This window comes from Coturnix japonica, chromosome 18 (assembly GCF_054131305.1).
Source record: "Coturnix japonica strain WE chromosome 18, WE-NBRP24, whole genome shotgun sequence".
Taxonomy (NCBI): Eukaryota; Metazoa; Chordata; class Aves; order Galliformes; family Phasianidae; genus Coturnix; species Coturnix japonica.
In genome coordinates this window covers 13,389,670-13,400,977 of record NC_140680.1, presented here as the reverse complement: position 1 = coordinate 13,400,977, position 11,308 = coordinate 13,389,670, and positions in this window count along the sequence as shown.

Genomic DNA, 11,308 nt, shown 5'->3' with positions numbered 1-11,308 from the left:
TCCCCCTCTGCAGCAGCAAGAAGGTTTCACTCCCATAGATGTTAACCGAGAATTCAATGCAAAGAAAATAAAACCCCAAACAAAACAAGGGGAATAATTTCTATTTTTGTTTGGTTTTATGTTCAGTCTTACAGCCCTGACATCTTCCAGATAATGACTGAAAATCCCTTCTCCCTGCAGTCTGGGCACCAATCAATACTCCACAAGCAATTTCCAGTGCTCGGCTGGCTCGTTAAAGACCTAACATTCCCTTCCCTGGAGAAGTGGGTGGCACAGTGACTCACAGAAGGCTCAGCAGGATGCCATTTCTACCTGATGCAATGCTGAAACACGGCTTGAAATCCAAAATCAGCCAGAAAAGCTTTTTTTCTGAACATCAGTGCTAGACACTGGAGCCTTCCTGGGCTGGTCTCAGAGGTCCGGGCAATGCCATCCTTCCTTACCCATCGCCAGAAGAAAGAATGGGGTCACACGCAATGTGGAGCCCATCCTCATCTCCAGGCTTTGTAAATCTGCTCCTGACAAATCACTGCAACGTGTCCATCCTAAGTGGCTGCTGCTGCGCCTTTCAGCAGGACTTCCCTTACTTCACATGGCCTCTGGTCACACTGAGGCACATTACAGATGTCTGAGACTTTGCAGGGCTCTGGCAGCATCCATCCATCAGCCTGACAGCCCCAGCCCTCAGCCCAAGGCAGAAGCAGCAATGTTGGTGAGGTCCCTTTGCAGGCGGAGGCACCAAGTCTCAGCTCCAGGACTCAGTGGGTTCATGGGGTTCTTCAGGGGCTCTTCCAGGACCTGAAACCTGGTCCTGGCTGACTGCACAAGGAGCATGCGCAACACCCACCTTCCTGCTGTAACCAGGTTAACCTCTCTGGCAGCATGGAAGCCCCCAGGGGAGCTCCTCAAGCTGACAAAAAGCCTTTCATTTCAAGTTGCTTTGCTTAATTACTCCAGGAGAAGTTTAAAGATGTGACATGCCATGAGCCTTTGAAGTTCAGAGAGACTTGAGCAGGTGCCATAATCCCCTTATTTTAATCCTGATGGCCAAGATACACTGACTGCCCTCTCTCCCAGTCTAGCAGGACTCAGGTAGCTAAAAGCTGCAGTCTTTGCTTTCCTTGGATGGGAATTCTGGATTCACAGTGGTCTGACTTCAGCAGGGCTGGACCAAATAGCAAAGCAGTTGTTTGCAGCCTTATGCTCCGAGAAAACAAGGATGGAGGCTTTGGGCTCAGGAATGGGGCTTGGGAAGGCAGTTGGCTTCAGTACCTCCTGCTACACCGCTGCTCATCTGATAAGGAAAGTGTCACTTATAAAAAGGTTTTGGCACATTCCCCCAGAAATACCTGGCCCTCTTCTCAGTTCCTTATTGGAAATAGCTGCCAAAAGTCAACTCTGAATATTAGCAAACCATTTCAATCAGATTATGTAACTGCATGATGTGGAATAAGCTCAGAAATAAAGTCAATTGCAGAATAACAAATGATGTATTTACTGCAGTAGAGGTGCTGGAGCTTCCAAAGCTTCCAAAATGTCTTTTATTTATTTAATTTTTTTTTCTTCCTCAAAATTGAATTTCCTTGAAATCAATGTATTCCCATGGAAATTCTTTATTACAACAAAATGCCATCCAAATGCCATTTTCTGGTGGAAATGCTCTGTTGGTTCACTACTGACACAGTTCAACTACAGTGCTCATCCTTGTGGTAGCGATGTGCCAGACAAAGCACACCCAGGGCATGTTCCTCTCCTCCTCCAGACATTCCCCCACACTCAATGGGTTCCAGGATGAGTCTGGAGAACTCACCTGCATGTCTTGTCACATCTTACCTGCAGAGTCCCTCTCTGGCAAAGCCTTGTGTCTTCCTATGCCCACTTAGTACTACCTGTGACATGTGATGAGATCTTCCCCAAGGAGCAGCTCTGCCCCTGTTGGACACCATGAGAAATAGGAAATCTCAGCCCATCCCTGCTTGGGAAGAAGCACTCAGACCTGTTGAGTTCCCTCTCCAGGCATGGGAGTCGTTCATTTGCTTCCCATCCTGCACTCCTCTGGCAACAGATTTGCATCTTTGCCTTTGCATTTCAGCCGTGTGACTTCTCCCACACTAGAGATCCCATATGTTTGTCACTAGACTGGTTTATAGCCAGACTGGTTTTGTCCCCAGATGCCCTGGCCCCCTTGCAATCACAGCCCTTGCAGACACCAGGCAGCCCATGCTAAGCAGCTTCTGTATACCTTAATTCAGTAAACTTGGAACCAGACCTTCTTGGAAAGGGGTCATAGCAGCTCCTGACCCACCAGATGCCTGCTGCCTGAAGCTCTGCTCTAACCCCTTCTGCAAAGCATCTCCCCTACAAGATCCCCTTGGCTATCCTCTCCCATCAGGATGAAAGGTGCTGGCCTTAATTTGTACCAGGGGAAGTTTATGTTGAATATTGCATTTCACAGGCAACCTACAGACCTATGGCAAATTAAAAGAAGCTGTTTAGCTATGCAGAGAGACCTGGCTCCATTTTTCATGGTCAAGTTGGGCCATAGAAATTCAGCTTTACCCTCCCCAACAATGGACAGCAAAGACTTTGTTCTATTTGCTCCACTCTTCTTCCCAACATGAAACGTTTGCAGCCGTGGCTCTGCCCCACACACACATGCTGCCCCACCACCTCTAGAACTGGGAATTCAGCTCTGAGGGTGGCATTGACTTCATGGTTCTTTTGTATATCCATGCACAGAAAAAGAATGGCCTGGAGTCATGACATGAGGGACTGCAATGAAAAAGATTGCAGCAGAGAGACTGCAGCGTGGAATGACTGATTTTTATTTAACACATTAACCAATATACTTTTTCAAATATAGGCTCAAGCCTACTTAAGGCAAAGTTCAAGTTAATATTGATATTTGAAGGAAGAAGCACTTTCATATTAATCACCTAACTATTAAACCTCTGTTATGAGACAGAGCTTATGGGCTACGTCTCCAGACACATTTTCAAATGTTTTGGCCTATCTTTGATCCTTCTTAATGATGGAGAGCAATTATATAATGGGTTCAGAACCACACCATTCACACAGGAGGGGTGGGGTTTTATTCTCCGCAGTGTTGTCAGATAATATCTCAATAACATTTCTGGGAAGCAAAACTGGTCATCCTCAACTCACCCGGTGTTTTCGCTGATGCATTCCCAGATTTGCAGCCTGATGGCAGCAGGCCAAGGGCTGAACGTGAAAGAACAGAGTGAGAGATGTGCAGGAGGCTCCAGGGATGCAAAATCCTGCGGGTCTCTGCTCTGGCTGGAGATGCATTGCTGTCCATTACAGGGGGGAGAGGAGCAGGTGCATGCAGCTGCATGTGGATGTGCACACGTGTGTGTGCATGCACATGTGTTTGTGCACGTTTATGTGCATGAACTTGTGTAATGTGTGTGCATGTGTACCTGTGCATGTTTGTGGTCATGCATATCTGCAGCTGTGCATGTGTATGTGTTTGTATGCAAGTGTATGTGTATGAGCATGCATTTGGGCATGTGTACATGTGTATGTGTGCAAAGGTGTAGCCATGTCTATAGGTATGCATGGCTGCATGGCTGCATTTCTATATGTGTGCATGCACACATATACACATGAGTGTGTGTACATGTTTATGCATCCATGTGTATCCATGGCTGTGCACATGTGCATGTATGTGTGTATGTGCTCACATAGGTATATATCTGCATGCATGACACATGCACAAATCTACATGTGTGCATGTGCATGTGTGTGTGTGCATGTGTACACATATCTGTGTGTGTTTACTCATGCACATGTATGCATGTGTGCAAACACTCACATGCACACACACACAACTGTGCATGCATTTATTCAGCTGTGCATGGACCAATGGCCATGTGTGCTCCCACCCAGCCCTGTGCATTCCCTGCTGGCTGTCTGCAGTGCATCTGCACACGTCTGTGGAGGGCAGGGCTCCCTTTGGCCACTGGTGCTAAGCACATGTGCTTCTGTTAACAAGTAGAGCAGATAGAGCGTCAGCATGGAAAAGCTGCCAATGCCTCAGGCACAGCACAGGGCAGCAGTGAGGGATGGGCTCACACTTGGCTTTTTCACACTTCAGCATTTCTGTGTTTTGTAGCTTAACACTGACCTGTGTCTGTGACCAGGGCTGTGGGTGCTGGTGCCCACAGGGACGTGCAGAAGCATCATGAACACATCCAGAGCACAGAAGTGTCCGTGCAGGAGGCAATGTGTCTGTGAAAGCAAAGCTGTGTCCCCACCTGCCCTCCCAGCCCTGCCACCCGCCGGCAGGGTTCGTGCATTTCTGCCTTTGCAACCACAGTGGTAAACTTAACCCACCTCACTGAGCCCTGGGGCTGGGCATGGTGCACTCCTATGGTGTTGTGCCCACAAGGCACAGCCCAATAGTGTGCAAGGATGGAGCTTCCTGAAGGTTCTATGAGCCTCAGTGGGGTCCTAAAGCATTGTCTGAGATGGGTACAGGGGTCAGGTGAAGCAGAGCAGAAAAGCCCAGGCAGCAGCAAAGCATCTCCCCGGGGTCAGCGTGAATAAATAGAGACCTCTATGCAGCACCACTGGGCTCCATCTCCTCCATGCTGAGAGCACAGCTCTGCCAGTAATCACAGAAATGCCATGAGATAAGCTGACAGGAGCCCAGGATGCCGCCCAACCCACCGTGTTCCCCATCCCAGGCCTCCAGGTCACACCTCCTGCCCAGCAGTGCAGGGGATGCTGACAGTACACAGCGCTGCCTGGGAAGCAGGGGAGGTTCTGCAGAGCCGATCGCTCAAAGCCCTTCTGTGCATTTTCTGCTGAATCCTTCCAAATTTTTCCTCTTTGAAAACTGGAGGGTTTCATTCTGCTCTGTTCTGGCATCTTATTAGCCTCAGGTTCCCTTGTCCTGCTGGGTGGCTCATTAGGGAGCAGATAATGAGCTTTCTCTGCCACCGCTGATAGCATTTGATGCAAAATCCTTAGCAGATACATTTGTTTCCTGAGTATTTCTTGAGGATTTAATTCTAATAGGTGTTAGCACAACGAAACAGGGGAAATGCTGTACAGAAATCAGATACACAAAAAGCCTCTTTGTTCACTAAGATTTTCCAGCACAGTGTCAGAGCTGCCCCACTAAAGGAGTCTGCAGGGGCACAAATGGTCCACGGGTGGCTGGATCCTGCTGGGAAACACAACTCATGCCTAATGGGAAGCAGTCTCCCACCCTGAAGCTGTGATGCTGCAGCCAGACCTGTTAAAGGTACACACATCCAAAAGCTCAACTCCCTCACCTGAATGAGCACCTGGTTTGCAGAAATCTGAATGAAGGGATTTGCTGATAGTGAGGGGGAAATGACAGCTATTAGGGACCCTTTTACCTGACATGTGGCTTTTGTTTAGATAACCATGAGTTCTTTGCAATGATGGGTGCTTCCAAGCATTGCTGTTTGGGTAGTGACATCCACAGCACCTCTCAGCATGACAAATCCCAGATATATAAGGAAGTATGAGGTCCCCTATGCATTACATGTGCACACCTCAAAGGTCAATTAGTTTCAAGCCAGCTCTGATGTACCCGGGCAGTGCGATAGCACAGCTGGGGGGCATAGACTGGGAGTTCTGTGCTCAGATTCTAGGTGCAGCATGGGGAGATGTGTAGAATAAATGCCATGTGGTGTTTGTCAGAGGTATCCACTTGCTTCTCCTGCCATGACAGCAAACAGCAAGACAGCACTGGGTTTCTACAGCCATGGCTGTTGGCTTTCAGAGGGTGATTTTGTTATCCAAGAAGAAGGGGATAGAGCAGTACTGCTCAGGTCCCACCCAGGGAGGGGAAGTTCAAGCTTCTGAATCACCATTTGGGAACTGAGGTGGGGCAGAAGAAAGGAAAACCACTTCATTTGACAAGCACAGAGGTCCATGCTCACCTCCAGGGAGGTTTATTTCTCTCCCATCTGAGCACACACAGCACCAAGCCCTCCTTCAGTTAAAACAAAGATGCACCTGTACATGGAGAAGCTTGCTACCATCCTACAACCATCACAGAGAGGTGACCAACACCAACAGGGGGTTATTCAGCACTGCCCTGCTTGGGGTGGAGTAGGGTCTGGTCACAGGAGCAAGGCCGCAGAGGTTGCTCCTTTGTAGACCCTCCGCAGTGGCACCAGTGAATCAGAGCCCTGACACTGCTCTGCTTTGTGCCAGCAAAACTCTGCGTCCCTCCCGAAAGGTGAGAGAGCACTTAAGCCATGTTAAAGCCGCATAAAACCTTAAACCCTTAGTGTCACATAAGGACTTAAACGCTTTAATACTGTAGCACATCACAGGACAGAGTTAAAGCAACATAAGCCTCCTTTAGCCTCTGTGGTCCCCAGAGGGCAGCTGCAGGACTTCCCAGGGGCTTCTCCTCTGCTGGCCCCACAACACCAGGAGGTGGCCCATGCTTCAGGAGCTGCTGCTCTGCAGGGTGCTATGGGAGCAGGAGGGCTCAGGATGAATGAATGCAGGAGGTCTTGGGTGCTCCAGGCTGGGATGCTCCATGAAGGCAAAGGCCTCTGGAGCTTGGCAAGCTGAGGTGGTTTTCTCTCTTTCTTCTGTTGTGTGAAGAAGGAAGTCTTTCTGGTGCATGAGATGTGTCTGCAAGAGGAAAAGGACCCTGCAAGATCAAGGAAGAGCTTTGTCCATCACTTCATCCGTGCACCAAGTAACAACGTGACAACGCACAAGGTCAGGAAGAGCCGCCTGACAACAAGCACACCCTATGCAAACACGTACACCCTGATCCACGGGGCTTATCACAGGCTATAAAGACACATTTTGTGGAAAACCCTGTTAAGATAGTGGCTGCACATCACCGCTTTAAGCCCCTACAGCAACTTAAACTGGCTATAATGTTAAGCCTTTAGAGTATTTTAAACTGCTTAGATTGCTCAAAAGACCAGCTTAATCTTAAACTGCAGCGCAGCTGCTTAAACAGTTTAAGCTGATCTAAAAGCTTGCAGGAACACAGGGTGCCTGAACTCTGCCCAGCCCTTCTTGTTGACCGAGACACCGTGCCGGCCTTCGTGCACACAGGCTGACCTAGAGGCTGCTTTCCTTAATAGACTTTGCAGGGTTTGGAGGAGAAGAAAGACCCTGTGCTATCTCTGCCCAGCACCTTGGTGTGCTCAGCCTTCCCCCGAGCACCTCCAGGGGGAGGGAGGGCTCCAGGCACTACGTCCTCGATGGTGCTGCACAGCATCGTGGGGATCATCGCCTCTGGGGAGCAGCCAGTTCTGTTGGTCTTTGCAATAAGAGTTTTTCAAGGAATGATTCTCCTTAGATGCTTCCTTGCTCAGCCCAGCAGCAGTGAATGTTGGTCATCACCTTTCTGTAAAAGAAAAATTGCTGGAATATCCATCTTGGCCTGAATGGGGCACTCGTGGGAGTCAGTTTTACCCCACTGGCAAAAACTGGGAATTAAATGCTTTTTATCAAACTTTAGAGAAAATAATTGATCTCACAGAGACAGTTAACATCAGTGTGCCTCAGGCTGGGTCCTCTTGGCATGGACAGGAGTCAGAGCACCGGGGAAGTTCAACCTCCATAAGGACTGCAGAGGATGTTCTGTCCCTGAGCAGGATCCACATCCTCAGCAGCTCTTGCTTCACCACCAGCTCAGACCAGCCCCGTGCATCTCACTCCAACTGCACCATTTTTTTTCCCATTCAGATTCCAAATGTTTTTTTTCTTTCCGTTAAACTTCTGCTTCCCCAAATTACCTCCTTTCCATAGCAAAAAAAAAATTAACATTTTCTTCAGGAGCAACTGAGTGTGAAAACATTTCTTGTACCAATCTGGCCTGGCTTCCCTTCTTTGAGCTCTCCTTCTTACCACCTATGAATGCTTGTGCAATGCCTAGATTTGCTTGGGATAAATGGGTAATATTCTGCTTTGTGACTGCAGCCTGGCTGGGAAACCTGCCCAGGTGTAAGAACAGGTAAATGTAGTGCCCAAAGCACAAATGATGTTGGGCACAGCAGAAGCTTTGCTTAGCAGATGTACTCAATACTGATGATAATCCTCACCTTATATATCAAATCTTCAGCTTTTATTTGTTGTGATACTCGGGGGGAAAGGGAAAAAAAAAAAAGCAAGGCCCTGATGTACCCCATGGAAGACTGTGGAAATCCTGCATTGTAATTTTATCCTCTAGAACATTTAACATTCATATTCATCTGCTCAAGCTGCAAAGGAATCTGCACCTCCATCTCCAGATGTGTCTCATACGACGTGCAAGCACATAACTCATTTCCATTTTGACACGTTCAGCTCTCTAGGAGTTTAAGGTAAACACGCCTGTTACTTTGTTTTCCTAATGTCTATTATTTCATTTTCCTAATGCCTGCTACACCAGGACCACGGAGTTTTGCTCTTCCTGCTGATGCTAACTAATAGGCCTTAATTGTCTTGCAGGGCTTTTGTGCAGTGTTATCTGTTTCCTAATAACTGGCTGGAATACGCCTTGCAGCACCATGGCTCGGTGCTCGCACATCATCTGTTGACACACACACAGAGATGGAGGGGTCACCACCACTAAGAACAATTCTCCAACCTGACAAAGGTTATGAAACGCTGCAGGGCTCTGGGAACACATCCAGACATCCATGTACTCTTTCAAGGCACTAGAAGACCAAGCTTCTCCCTGCCAGCATCCAAAGCTATTTCACAGGGTTTTGCTGAGATACAAAGGCCTAAAAATAGGGCTCATGATCAGCAGAGGGGCCTGGAGGTAGTGGAGAAAAAGGCCAGAAGTGTCTCTTACCCTGATGACAACCTCAACATGGATTAGATCTCAGCATGGCACCCCCCTGGCAGAGCTCAGCACTCCCATCAAACACCTCTGCCTGCACAGAGAGGCCACCCAGCACCATGCCCTGACACCCAGCACTGTACCCCAACACCCAACACGGCCCATTGCTGTGCATGGCCCCAGGGAGCTCCTCCTGGTGCTGGGAGCAGCTGGGCTGCAATGAACTTGTTAGTTTGCACTCTCGCTAAGGAATCGTTATCATTTATTGATAGGATGCCTTTGCAAGCCCCAAGGCACTCTTGCAGGCTCACAGGCTGTGCACATATGAATTCAGCTCAGCCAGTGCAGAGAAGCAGTTGCTGCATGCAGAGAGTTACAAAACTGTTCTGGCCGGGATGTACATGAAGCTTTGGCAAAGGTGGCATCGACTGTCCCTCTGCATTTCACACAGTGGTTAAACAAAAAGCAGGATGGCTCAGATGGAGAGGGTACAGCTCCTCACTGCATGTATACAAGCCTTTGTTAAATGCAGTATTTTAGCTGAGTGCCGTGGATCTGCAATGCTGTTTTTTGGATGCTGTCCAGTGCCCTGGCAGGATTTTGACCTGGAAGACACTTGGCGCTGCTCAGACTTTGTTCCAGTACCACGTCCCTAATTGAAGCGTGGGCTGGACTTCACTTGGTAGTGCTGGCAGGAGGAGAGGGCTGCATCACGCAGCCTTTGCAGCATTTGCTGCTCAGACAGGAGCTTGCTGGGGGGATGCTGCAGTGACCAGAGGACTGGAGGGAGCTGGCTGCCTCAGCAGGACATCAGAGCCTGCACAGAGGGCCCATGTTTAGAGTAGCCAGTTCCTGACATCTCTGGCTGTGTGCCATGTTTGAGTGAGAGCCAAGGCTGAAATGATCCTTTTGGAGTCTGTTGCAAAAAGATGAAGTAATGTGTGTGGGGGTTTTTATTCAGGCATTTCAGATGCCACAGAGGACTTGGTGAAAATCAAGAAAATCACCTAAACTTGGTTCTGACCTAACATGACTCTATGAGCTGCATGGCTCCTCCATAACACCCTGTCCTAGCATTCCTGCAGCCTCACTGCTCCCAGCCCCAGCTCTTGGACATCCCCTGCTCCACCCACACTTCCCCCCCCATCAGCTCCCCAGGCAGCAACACTGGTCCTACCCCAAGCATCCTCATGGAACACCTCCACCAGTTATACCAGTCTCCTACCCTCAGTTTTTTGTGAGCTGCCATGGGCAAAATGAGAGAAACTCATAAGCAAAGTTCCTCAGGTCTCTGCCTCAAGAGCAGGACTGTGGGATGGGGTGAACTCGGAGCATACTTTTTGGTTTTGGAACAGCACTGACTCTATGAATGCTGTTTGGTGAAGAAATACAACACCTCTCCTCCTCATCTCGCCTTGAGTACACTAAAAGATATTCCTGTAGTCACTGATCAGAAATGGAGTGACTCAGTGAGATGCAACGTTTCCAATAAATGGGCAATGAAGCAGCTTGAGGTCAAAGCAAAGCTGCTGCTGTTTGCTAATGGAATACTCCAAAGTGCAAATTCATTCTCAAGATCGAAACTTTAAGGTCTCTTCTGCCCACTGAAGGCTCCAGGTTGGAGGTGCCAAAGCTCTTGAAGCTTCAGAGATGATGAGGATGTTTGGACAGACTGGAATAGAATCACAGAATAGGTGAGGTTGAAGGGACCTCGGGAGGTCATCTGGTCCTCATGGCACTGGGACAGGCCAGACAGAAGTGGAGATGACACCTCAGATCTCACTGCATCCTGGTGTGTGATGGAGGAGATGGACATGATCTGGAGCTAACTCAGTACTGAAGGCTACAACAAAACACTCCCATGAGGAATGACATCGTGTTGGTTCACAGAAACTCTGATTTACCTGGCACTTTAGGAAGTGAAAGGGAAGAGAAAGCAGAGTGCTTATATTTGTTGCAGCCAGCACGCACATCCCATACCCTGAGACACATGCACCTGCCCTGCCATCAGCACACCCGGGCCCGCGCATCTCAGCAGCACAGAGACAATGTCTTCCCCTAACTGGGTTAGAGGAGATTGGATTAGCAATTTGTGAGTTAGTAAAAGTCTAAGAATGGAAGATAAAACAAAGTGTGACAGGCTAAGCAGCCCTTGTCACCGGGGATTGATCACGGTGCTAATAGCCAGAGACAGCCGCACATTAATAACACAATAACCCAGCTTTGGATATTGGCACTATCACAACCCTTTAACCTGGTAATAACTCATTGGGAAAATGCTACTGGTGTCCCAGCCAATGTTTCTGCTGCTTGCATCCCCCTCTGCCTGCTGGCATGGTGAAGATGGCAGCAGGACCACCATGGGGCCACCAGCACCTCCATGCCTGGAGACAGATGGCCCACCCCACAGTGGCCCATGGCTGGCTGGGGACATGGCACCAGGGTGTCCTACGGGGCAGGAGGAACAGTTTGGTGGGTGGAAAGAGGAGCTGGGTGGGTGGGACA